Below are 12666 nucleotides of genomic sequence, written 5' to 3'. Positions count from 1 at the left end.
ATATGAAATTCACTGAAAAAATTCACAAGTTTCAGGGACATTATAGTTAGAAATTAGCATTTAAAAAACCTCGGAAATTCACTGAAAAAACAACAGGTTTCATGGAGTCATAGTTAGGTGGACAGTTCACTCGTATAAACAAGAGAAATCTGGACGTTATAGTTAGTTGTGCTAACTATAACTCACGCCCCCGCAATGCAGTGCTGATGACGTCACATATTACATCACTCATGACATGGTCAGTGACATCACTGATGACATCACTAACGACATCTCAAATGACATCACTGATAACATCATCCATATGATCATCTGATGCACCTCCTCACACCATAAAATACTGACTACCTTGCTCGAAACAATAGACACACCAATACTAGTACAGCTACAATATTCTGTACAATATGCATGCAGACCTCTAATCAGCTATATAGCATTGAAACAGTCTTTTACATACTCAGTTAGTACCTATGCAGTCTAAGAATCCTTCTGTCTGTCCCATGCACTTGTCCATTTACCCATCCAGCACTATGTACATATCCTATCACTCTGCCAATACATAAGCACTTATAAATTTAGCATGCACTATCTTTGCGGCACTGAAATTACTCCAGTTATTAGTCATATACTTAAGGAATGGCCTATCCACTAACACAAGTATTGATACAATATTTTGTACTTTATGCATGCAGACCTCTTACCAGCTACGTTCTATTGATACACTCTTCTTAATACCCAGTTTGTACCTATGCAGTCTAGGAATCCTTCTGTCTGTCCCATGCACTGTTCCATTCACCCATTCAGCACTTTCTACATATCATATCATTTCACTAATACCTAAGCACTTATAAATTAAGCACGCACTTTCTTTGCAACACTGAAATTACTTCAATTATTAGTTGTATACTTAAGGAATGGCGTAGTCACTAACACAAGTGCAGGTACAACATTTTGTACACTATGCATGCACACCTCTAACCAGGTACAAACTATTGATACTCTCTTATAAATACCCAGTTAGTACCTATGCAGTGTAGGAATCTTCCTGTCTGACCCATGCATTTCTCCAATCACCCATCCAGCACTATCTACCTATCCTATTACTCCACCAATACCTAAGCACTTATAAATTCACTATACACTCTGTTTATAATACTGTCATTATTCTAGTTACTAGTCATGCACCTATGGCATGGCCTAGCTAACACAAGTACAGCTATAATATTTTGTGCACCATACAAGCAGACCTCTAAATAGCTACATACTATTGATACACTCTTCTAAATACCCAGTTAGTACTCATGCATAGTAGGAATCGTCCAGTGTGTCCCATGCACTTCTTCAATCACTTATCTACCACTATCTACTTATCCTATCACTCCACCAATACATTAGCACTTATACATTAAGTGTTCACTCTGTTTGTAGCACTGTCATCATTCCAGTTACTAGTGGTATTCTTATAAAATGACCTAGGCACCAACACAAGGTCACGTAACATATTCTGTGCATAATCCCTACAAATCTCTAAGCAGATACATACTATTGGTGTACTCCATTAATACTGAAGTAGTAGCCATGCAGCGTAGGATACCTCCTGTCAGTCTCATGCAATTCTTCACCCATCCAACACTATGTTCTTATTGTATCAGTCTGCTAATACCTAAGCACTTATGGGGCAGATTTACAAGCACCCTGAACCACCAGTACGTCACTTTTTGTAACATAGTGATGGCGCCAGGCACTCCTTCATATTTACAAGAATAGGAAAAGCCACCCTGGGTGGTTTTTCCTCTCCTTGTAAATACGACCCATTTTTGAACAATTTTGTATTTTTTTGTGTTTTTTCAAAAAATGAACACAAAAAAAGAACGAACAAAACAGGAAACTTTTGGAATTACTTATCCTAAAAAAAAAAAATTACAGCAATGGTTGTGTTGCGCAGCACTAACTGCATCCACCAACTGCTCACTGAAGTATATAAGTTCCTTGCACTTCATGCAGTGTTGCTCGAGAAATGCGAATTCTGGCCTAATGTCCATTGCAATTGTTCCTGAGGACACTCCAGACGTACTTGCCACAGCAGGTGAGGGGTTCAAAGCAGCTCGCCTCATTTCCTCCCGAGCAAGATTGAGAGGATGTGTAGGGCCCTGGCTAACAGTAAAATATCATCGAGAGTCAAGGGTTTGTTAGACCAGTTTGGTCTTTACGATGTATGGAGACAGAGGTCGGGGCAGGTATTAGGTTACACGTACTATAATAAAAAGTATAACCATAGATCTCGGATTGACTACTTTCTAATAGACCTCAGACTTATGGATAGAGTGAAACAGATTATGCACGGGGGGTCCATCTATCAGATCATTCTGCGGTTATTTTGGAACTCAGGATAGGAACTGTTGATTTGGGTTCAGTCTGGAGGCTGGATCGTACTGTCCTGTATGATCATGAGGTTATGGAGATCCTCAGGCAGGAAGTTGATGGATTTGTTGAGCAGAATGTGGGTTCAGCAAGGATAGATACTGTATGGGAGGCGGCAAAGGCATTTCTTGGGGGTAGGTTAGGAGCTATGGGTGCAAGGAGAAGAAGAGCGTATTATAACACAGTAGAGTTTTTAGAGAAGGAAATCCGGCAGAAGGAGGCAGTAGTGGTGAACACGAGGAATACTTTGAAAAGGAAAAAACTGTTCAAGAATTGGAACAATTGAAAGAGGAGATAGCTACAGTGGTTAATAACAGGGTGAAAGAAAGATGGGAGGCCGCTAATTTGGCGCACTTTGAGTATGGAGAAGGCTCGAGTAAATTATTAGCTTGGAAAGCAAGGAAAGACCGGATCAGAAATACGATTAAAGAAGTGAAAGAGGGAGAGTCAGGCCGTTTAGTTACAGACACTAAAGATATTGTTGATGCCTTTTATAGATATTTTGATGAGGTTTATAGGGAAGATCTAGTCCCAGATAAGCATGAGATAGAAAAGTGGATAAAAGCGCTAGACCCATTGACAGAAGAGCTTCAAGAGTTTTTGAATCAGGAGATCAGACAGGTGGAAGTAGAGGAGGCTATTAAGCAGGCTAAGAAAGGGAAAGCACCAGGTCCGGATGGGCTTCCTGTTGAGGTCTGTAAGGTCTTGGGTGGGAGTCTGGCACCGTTATTAACTAAGCTCTTTAATGAGGTCTTTGTAGGAAAGGCGGCTCTTCCCACATCATGGAATGAGGCGAACATTATAGTTATTCCTAAACCTGGGAAATCACCAAAATACATGGACTCGTACAGGCCTATATCGCTGTTAAATAGTGACTATAAGTTGTTTGCTAAGATTATGGCAGACAGGCTTGGCAGAGTAATTCCCTATTTCATTCATGAAGACCAGAAAGGGTTCATTAAGGGCAGATATCTAAAGGAGCTAACCTTCTCTCTAATAGCTAGCATTGATGTGGCTGTTACACATAATCTCCCATTGGCGGTAGTTGCTCTCGACGCCGCCAAGGCGTTCGATCGTGTTAATTGGGAGTTTCTGAAGGCCTTAATAACACACTTGCGGCTGGGGGTTAATTATGGTACGGTTTTGGTTCAAATATATCAGTCACCTATCTCGAGAGTCCTAGTAAATGGGGTATTAACTAAGCCGATAAAGGTAATGAGAGGTACTAGGCAGGAATCCCCCTTATCCCCTCTCTTGTTTGATCTATATATTGAACCGTTAGCTTGTAGAATTAGAGAGGCAGACATGATTTCCCCCTTTGAGTTTCAGGGATGGGCTAGAAAGATCGGGCTGTATGCAGACGACATAGTTATTTTATCATCAAATCTGCATCAAACCTTGGACTCTATAGACTCTATAACGAGGAAATTTGACGAAGTTTCAGGATATCAGTTAAACTTTGATAAAACAGAAATTATGTCCTGGAATTTGGCAACAGAAGATATAGTTTGCAAAAAAGAAATAAGATATCTAGGGGTCCAAATCACTCAAGACATAAAGGATCTTACTAAAGTAAACTTTGCCAAAGTTAGGAAGGAAATTTCCTCGGATATGAGGGGCTGGGCCCATCTGCCTTTAACAATGTATGGTCGTGTAAGTTTGGTGAAGACCTACCTAAGATAACCTTTTTATTTGGTGCGCTTCCTCTTATGTTTGAGAAAGAGGGTTTTTCGAGACTGCAGAGTGAAATCGGGTCTTTTATTTGGGCATCTAAGGGATCGCGCCTATCTTGGAAAAAAATCAGGAGAAAACTTTTGAAAGGAGGTTTGGCCGCACCAGATTTCCAGATATACTCTTGGGCTTTTTTGCTCAAAAACTGCAGAATGCTTCTGGGCATGCCAGGAAGCTCGGCTATCGGTGAACTTTTGTCTGCATTGCTGAGAGTTGAGAATATAAGGCAGAATGGATTTATGTATAAATTTTCTGACCCAAAGTACTTTAAAAAAGTAAGATTAAAAGTTTTGAAAGATCTGGCGATGGTCGGGTATAGAATTAGGAGGGCCACAAAAATACCATATTTTAGTGCAAGAGCACCGATATGGGAATCACCAGGTGCCCGAGTTGGGCTGAGGATGCGTTGGCAATGACATTAAAATTAGAGGGACCTCAGAAATGGGGAGATCTGTTTTTAGATCGCAGTTTATTGCCGTGGAGACATTGTGAACAAGAGTGGGGCTGTATGTTTTTGAAATTTAAATACCTTCGGATACAAAGCTGGGCAGCTGGGAAAGAACATTTAATAGGGCTATATAACGAGTTTGAAGAGAAGCTGGCGTCGGAGGCTCCGATCAAAAAAGAAGTGGCGATGTGGTACTGGGCAATAGTTGAAAATGGAGGATGGATCGTTTACATTGCCGGAAAGCCTGTGGGGAGAGTGCTTGCCGAGGACTGCCACAGAAGACCAATGGCAAGTAACTATGTTGATTCTTTACAAGGTGGTAAAACCTGCAAATTTAAGAAGGAACCACTTGTTTACTCTCCACAGGGCGTATTGGTCTCCCAAAAAATTGGCGAAATTCAAAGATGGTGGAATTGTGAGATGCCCTAAATGCAGCAGCCCAAACGAGGATGATATGCACATGTTTGTTACATGCCCGGCGATAAAAGTTTTCTAGGGTGATGTGAGTAAATGCTTGTCAACTGCACTGGCCCAACATATCGAGGTAAGCCCTGAACTTGTTGTCACGGGAAGAGCAGATCTACAAGGTAAGGGCATCGACGACAAAGTAAAATTGGTGTTCTATGCTATATTGCTGGCCCGGAGGGAAATTTGCAAGCTCTGGGTTTCTGGGTGAAGGATATGGGGGAAACTGGTGAAGGCAAGGGTGGAAGAAAGTCCTATGATTAAGTCTCTCTGAAATCTCGGTGGAAATATCTCTCATGTAGGCCGGTTTAAGGGAGTGTACTCCCTCCCAAGAGAGCAAAATTTCCTAATATATGAGATGAAACCGCCCTAGGGTGCCATCGTAAGAGAAAAGGGTGAGGAGGGGCAAATGAGGACAAAAAAAAAAAAAAGATTGAGAGGATGTGTGATCCGGATATGCTTGTACATAGAAGCAGTGCCACAAGAGTATTTTTTTTCACTGCCTGTTGACAGGACTCGATCAAATATTTTGCACATCACCTTTCTCGCATTGACTTTCTTCTCTCCAGGTGGAAAAGTGAAGAATTTCCACACAACAGATTCTGGCCTCTGTGGACGTGGTGCCTTCTGCAAGAATTCTTCTTCAGAAGATACTTCCTCCTGCTGCTGCTGCTGTCCAGGTGCCATTTTGTTTGATATTTTTGGAAAAACACCAAAAAAACAAGCAAAAGGGGTTCTTGTAGGAAAAAAGATGTCTCTCAAATGTCATCAGTGATGTAATTTGAGATGTCATCAGTGATGTCACTGACCATGTCATGAATGATGTAATATGTGACATCATCAGCAGTGGATTGCGGGTGCACGAGATATAGTGAGTACAACTAACTATATTGGAGGAATGTTAATGGTTTTGTATGAGTGAAATGTCCAGCTAACTATAACATCCCTGAAACCTATGGTTTTTTCAGTGAATTTCAAAGGTTTTTTAAATGCTAGTTCCTAACTATATCAGGCCTGAAACCAATGTTTTTTTCAGTGAATTTCGAAGGTTTTGTAAATGACAATTTTTAATTGTATTAATTGTTATATTTATTTTTATGATACTGATTTACTACATTTTTTAAACTATTTATTTTTAAATATTTAATTTTTTAAATTACATTATAATTACATTAAACATTACATTACAAAATATACTTTCTTAGAATGAATTACTTTAGTTTAAATACTTTGCAAATAGGCAATAGACTTTTAAGTACAGTAGTTACAGTTGTTGCAATGGGCAACACAATTTCAAACACAATGCAACTTTGACCTCTTGAATTTCTAGTTAAATCCAATTAGATACTTTATGAATTACTTTTCTAACCACAGGACTGGATCCTAGATTCAGTCCATGGACATCTCCTGTAAATGGTTGAGTAAAAGTGTTTTAGTTACAGTAGTGATGTTTAAGGAATATTATTGTATTTTAAAAGTTGACAGACATTTTTTCTCATAAAATTACCAATGTTATCCTATAGCAGGAAATTTCTTTAGCAGGTAAATAGTGCTATTGTCACTTTTTCTTACTCAGCGGTGGATCCTGGATCCAGCACTGGTGCATCTCCTGTAAACAGTTGAAAGAATGCGTTTAAGTCATAGAGGCGATTTTTTAGGAATGTTTGTAGTTTGGGAAAATAGACACTTAGAAACCTTTCTGCTGAAAACCAGACAATGGATTCCTATGGAAGGAAATACAAATTACTGGTAAATATGGTTAGAGTTACTTTTCAGGGTTAGTGTTGGGCTAAAAGAAGCAGCACTGAGGTCACTCCTGATAACAGGTGAGTAAATTGGAATTCGTAGTTCGGCTGATTTTAGAGAATATTTGTACATTTCAAAAATCAACACTCAGAAACTTTTCTGCTGAAACCACACAATGGTTTCCTATGGAAGGAAATACAAGTTACTGTAAGTACACTTAGAATGACTTTTTAGGGCCAGTGCTGGGCTAAAAAACACATATCACCTTCACCATTGTGCAGACGTACCCCGTGGCGCATTTTATGTTAGGGGATTAAGTCCCCTTGAATCCTGCGGTCCCCTGGCACCCAACTAGCCCCCCAGGTACCTCCACTAAGCGCAAGGAATCTGTGTTGCAGAGAGGTGTAAAAAGGGGCATGGCCTCAGAACACCTCTCTGCAATGCAGGTCCCTGGCACATACTGGAGTTTTCTGGTGGGCTAGTTTCCACCAGGGACTTCCAGTATTCAAGGGGAATTCGTTGCCCCTCTGCAAACACACCAGGGGGCGTGTTTGCAGAGTGATGCTGGTAGGGCGCGTGGCCTCCGGCCCCATCCCGTTTGTTTATTTTTTTTATTTTTTTATAGAAGGGGGTGTGGCCCCTCTTCTTTTTCTAATTTATTGCCCCCAATTTTTTATTTAAAAAAAGTAATCAGGAAGGGGGCCGTGTGCCCCCCGAGGCCATAACTTTCCCAGGGGACCCCATCCCCCAGGGCATGGCTGCCTTGCCCCCTCCTATGGCCAGTTATGGCCTGGGGACTCCATTCCCCGGGCCGTTTCTTTAAAAAAAAAAACATTTTTTGAGGGGGCCGCATGGCTTCCCTCCCGGGCCACTACTATCTAACATGCTGCTCCCCATATGGAAAAGCAATTTGCTTTGCTCTCGCTTCTATGAAGCAAAGCAGTTTGCAATGGCAAGGTGGGAGCTGTGGCTCCCACCCTGCCATTTCAAACCAGTACAAAAGGGGGTGGTGATGGACGGAGCAGTGTCCTGGGGCTGGGCACCCTGGGACACTGCAGGAGCCGGCCCTGGGGGGGTGGTGGTCCACAGGGCCTGTACAAGGCTCCAGGAGGGGGCCACGCGGCCCCCTCTCATATTTATCGGAAGCCCTGAGGGGGTGGCGGTCCCAGGGGCTGGGGGGGTTTAGAGCCCCCATCCAATTTTCTTAAGACCCGGGGGGTTGCGGTCCCCAGGGCTGGGGGGGCCTGAGACTCCCCCACCCATTTGTTTAAAGCCCCAGGGGGTGGCGGTCCAAGGGGCAGCAGGGGAGCCCGTGAGCCCCCACATACATTTAATTCTTGCCCCAGGTGGTGGCGGTCCCTGGGGCTGGGTGGGGCGTCAGAGCCCCCCCAGTTAAAATTTTAAAGCCCAGGGGGTGGCGGTCCCCAGGGCTGCAGGGGGCCCCTGAGCCCCCCTGCGTAATTCCATTCAGCCGTTTGGTCTGTAGCCGTGGCTAAAGGTCCTATGGGAAATTGCATGGGGACCGCCACCTCCCCACGGACCCCCCTATGTTCAATATTAGAGCCCTGGGGAGGACCACCACCCACGGGGCTTTTCAATGTTGGGAGGAGGGCCGCGTAGCCCCCCTTCTGGAGCCTTTGATGGCCCCTGGGACCGCCACCTCCCAGGGCCGGCTCCTGCAGTGTCACGGAGTGCCTACCCCGGGACACTGCTGTCTGCTATGGTAGGGCGGGAGCCTCACGGCTCCCGCTCTACCATAGCAAACTGCTTTCGTATTTGAAAGAGAGAGCAGGAAACCTGCTCTCTCTTTCAAGTAGGAAAGCAGATTGCTTTTTGTCAGAGAGAGCAGCATGTCAGCTGCTCTCTCTGACGAAAAGCAATGTCGGCTCCTGAAGGATGCTGGGAGCCGGCTGGGACCGTGGGGGCATTGAGGCTCCCCCCATAGTCCCCAACATTATATTTGAGTCCCAGGGGATGGGGTCCCCGGTGAATTATAAAAAATTTGTGATAGAGGCTATTTTGTTTTTACGATAGATTGACCGTATGCGTACCATTCACGTACCGACGACGTACGGTGCAAAGTCTGTAAGTCGCCCCCTAAGCGTACATTACTAAAAAGAACATTACTTAAGATAAGCTGGAATATAGACAAGTCAAGCACACTTGCTGTTTTGATTTGCAACAATGTATGATCAACTTTTCACCTGTGTTGTCATTAGGTGTTCCCTGAAGTGTTTCTATGGTAACTGGCAGAATGTAGAATGGGGAAAGGGTTGAAAGTTTTCTCAGTTGGAAAGGGTTAAAAAGTTCAAGCAATAGAAAAGTGTGTTTCATTTTGATTTAATGTGGGAATAAATGTGATTTGTAATTTATTTATATATGTGTGTAGATTGACTGTGTAGATTGACAGGAAATGTTTTTTGCTTGCTATAGGACTTCCTGACCCCCTAGTGTTGCTTTGGGGTTTTTACAATGATCTCCAATGGTGACGCTTCTTCTAACATTCGCCTGGAGCCTTTTTTGTTGGAACTTCTGCCCAGCTGCTTTCTTCACGCGGTTCACCGCGTGGTCATTACCGGATGTTCTTGCTCCCCCTGCCACCGCACATTCCACCACCAAGCAGCCGCTGTCGGGGGGGGACTACAGCCCCAGAACACCCTGCGGGATTGCCAAGCCCACCCATGCCCACTTCCGCGTCCAGAGGCGCTGATAACACCGGCGCTCCCTCGGTGGAGCGGGTGACGCTTCTTCTAGCACTCGCCTGGAGCCTTTTTTGTTGGAACTTCTGCCCAGCTGCTTCCTTCACGTGGTTTAGCGCGTGGTAATTACCGGCTGTTCTCTCTCCCCCCTGCCACCGCACATTCCACCACCAAGCGCCCGCTGTCAGGGGGGACCACAGCCCCCAGAACACCCTGCGGGATTGCCACGCCCACCCACGCCCACTTCCGCACACGGAGGCGCTTATAACACTGGCGCTCCCTCCGCGCTGCGGGACACGAGCGGGCAGCGCCGGGCTAAGCCCGGGCAAAGGGCGGGCCATCTGTGGCCGGGCCGGGGTATACCTCTTGGTTCCATCATACGGGACACAAAGTAAGAGACTTGGCTCATGATTAGGATTTGTCACTGAATTTATAGTGCCCACGGATCACGTTATTACTTGTTTACCTTGTACATCGTAAGTTGTTCGGTCATAATCCATAATAAGATGACTACACGCTTAAGTAAAGGCAGGAACTCATTGTTGGGAGGGAACATTAGAGGGACATTAGACCACTTTCTAACTAAGGCTGCCTCAAAATTAGACCACGAGATGGCTATTACTGAACACCGCATGTCCCTAGAACTCCACCACAATAAATGTTCGTCCTGGGGTTCAATCCAAACAGTAATTTCTCCAACTACACAACTTACAGAAGAAAACTTAAATAGCGACCCCGGTATTCCTTTACTTCTACAAGACCGCCTGACAATACTAGAACCTCCTAGTGGGGCAGGCACCAATACTGTTAACTTGGACCCTTCCTTAGAATCTACTCTGGAGGAGCCCTCACCAATTCTGGCATCTAATCCTAACCCTAGGAATAAGAAAAATTATATACAAAACAAACTCCCAGGGCAAGGGGTTACATTAAAGAGCAAGCGGGGCGGGGATTGCCATAGGGGTAGACGTGCTAAAACACTTAGGACTCGTACCAGCCCCTTAAAGGGCCAAGGTACTCTAGCACCAAAGATTACGCACGAAGTACAATCCCCTGTGTCTGTCTCCACCCAAGGCCTACTAGAGAGCATAGAACACCTAGTAGAATCCCTACTACTGCCCCTCATTGAGAGAGTAAAGAGGTTGAGTGAACAAATGTGCACCATAGCCGAAGCAACCACTTCCAACAGTAAACTACTAACGTAATTGGTAGCCCACAATCAGCTTCACATTACTTGTGGACAGAAATCTACCAACTTTAACATCATCGGGGATATTCCACAGTCACCCAAAAAGATTATACCGGTGCCCGCTAATAAAGACAGTGCCCCAACGTCAACCAGGGAAGTGAATCCAGTAGGACGCGCGTACATGCCAGAAATCAACAATGCAAACACTACGAGGGCACATTCCCCGGATAGGAATACGAATACAAAAGGAACCGGGCAGCATATAGATTTGCCACCCGAGGCGGCTCCATACGTCATAGTACTCACTGGGGTCCCAGAGCTGGCAGCAGGGAAGACGGAAGGTTACATACAACTCAAAAACAAAGCAATCTACTGGTTAAGAAATAACAGACCCTTGCCCCCCAATATAAATGGCGAAATTGTATTTGTGAGAAGACTAGCTTGGGTGGGGCATAGACCCAAAGATATAGAGGGGGACGTCCTGATCATTAAATTTAGGGAATGAAGGGTAGTCACCCACATAGTAGATTGGTACCTAGAGAGAGGAGGTGGAGGAATATCAATTTGTGATTTGAGTTACTTCTACCCCCAATCTATATTGACCTCACGTGACACCAGATCTACTTGCGAGACACTTAAGAGTTCCAGACGTATCCCTTTAGCTCAAACCCCTAGGCTTTCCAGTAGATGAGTGGCCTTCTACCCACTACAACCATATGCAGATAGGCCCTCCTATTTCCAACATTGCAGACAACAACACGCAGTTTATACCCCACAATGGTCTATCCCTTTAGGCAATCGATATGAGGCATTAACAGGTCTGGACGACTTAGACTGACAGACGATCAACAATATGGAGGGGAAATTTCAAATAACTGTCCCCTTGCCTCCAATGAATCTAAATAGCCCGAAGAGTAACGTGTCTCTAGGTAGGGCTGGGACCAAAAACAGGGACAAGGAAAATGTTGCGGAAGGGGCAAAACATCACCGGGGCCAGAATGAAATAGACAAATCACCCATGGATCCTAGGCCTCAAGTTGAACACCAAATTAAGATAGTCTCTCCGTCAACCGGGGTTGCAGCAGCCAGAAATAACATTGATAAAATCCCCGCTAAGGTGAAAAAACCCAGCCATAATATCCTATCCTGGAATGTCGCAGGACTGATAAACAAAGTGACCAATCAATCATGGTTAGACATAGTCACCAAGTATAACATACTCTGCCTTCCGGAAACTTGGACCATAGAGGAATTACACATATTCGGGTTCCAGACCCTCCACACACCTGCACCAGTAAGCCCCCAGCGGAGAAATAAAGGGGGCCTGTGTATATACGACTCTACCACAGGGGGGATCAAAGTACTTAGGTACATGACCACTGACTTTTATCAGATCTTAACAATTAGCTGGGGCCATGAAAAGAACATGACTTTATGCAACAGGGACAGAAATCATGGTTAGATGCTAAGAGGGCACCAGAGAGCAGAACCAGAGAGACGGACCGCCGACCAGAGTGGAGCAGAGCGGAGCGAAGCAGGAGCAGAAGCGGAGCGGGAGGCTTGTCTCAACACCACGACCGAAAGAACTCCCCCCGCCTGCCAGTCGGCCCACGGGGCCCCCGCAACGCGACCAGTAGGCAGTCCAAGTAGCGGTGCCTATCCGCTCCTGCAGCGATCACCAAAACTGAGACCAAGTAGTCGGGTCTCAACCGCACGGAGCAGAGAGGAGCAGAGCAGGAGGCTCGTAGGCAACTCCGCAACCGAAAGTAAACCCGCCTGTCCACCAACCCGCTGGGTACCCGCAGCGCGATCTGAAGCGCAGCCGGCAGCCCAAGCGAAGGTAACAACCCGCAATCAGCCGACAATACCTAAGGCGAGACCGAGCACCCAGGTCTCTACAGTGTGAAATGCAGGGCGGCGGCGGCCCTAGTGGAGAACGCGACCTGTACAGTTAAAGGCCCACCGTC

This window comes from Lissotriton helveticus, chromosome 8, assembly GCF_964261635.1.
Source record: "Lissotriton helveticus chromosome 8, aLisHel1.1, whole genome shotgun sequence".
NCBI classification, from domain to species: domain Eukaryota; kingdom Metazoa; phylum Chordata; class Amphibia; order Caudata; family Salamandridae; genus Lissotriton; species Lissotriton helveticus.
Note: the sequence above shows the minus strand (reverse complement) of the source record.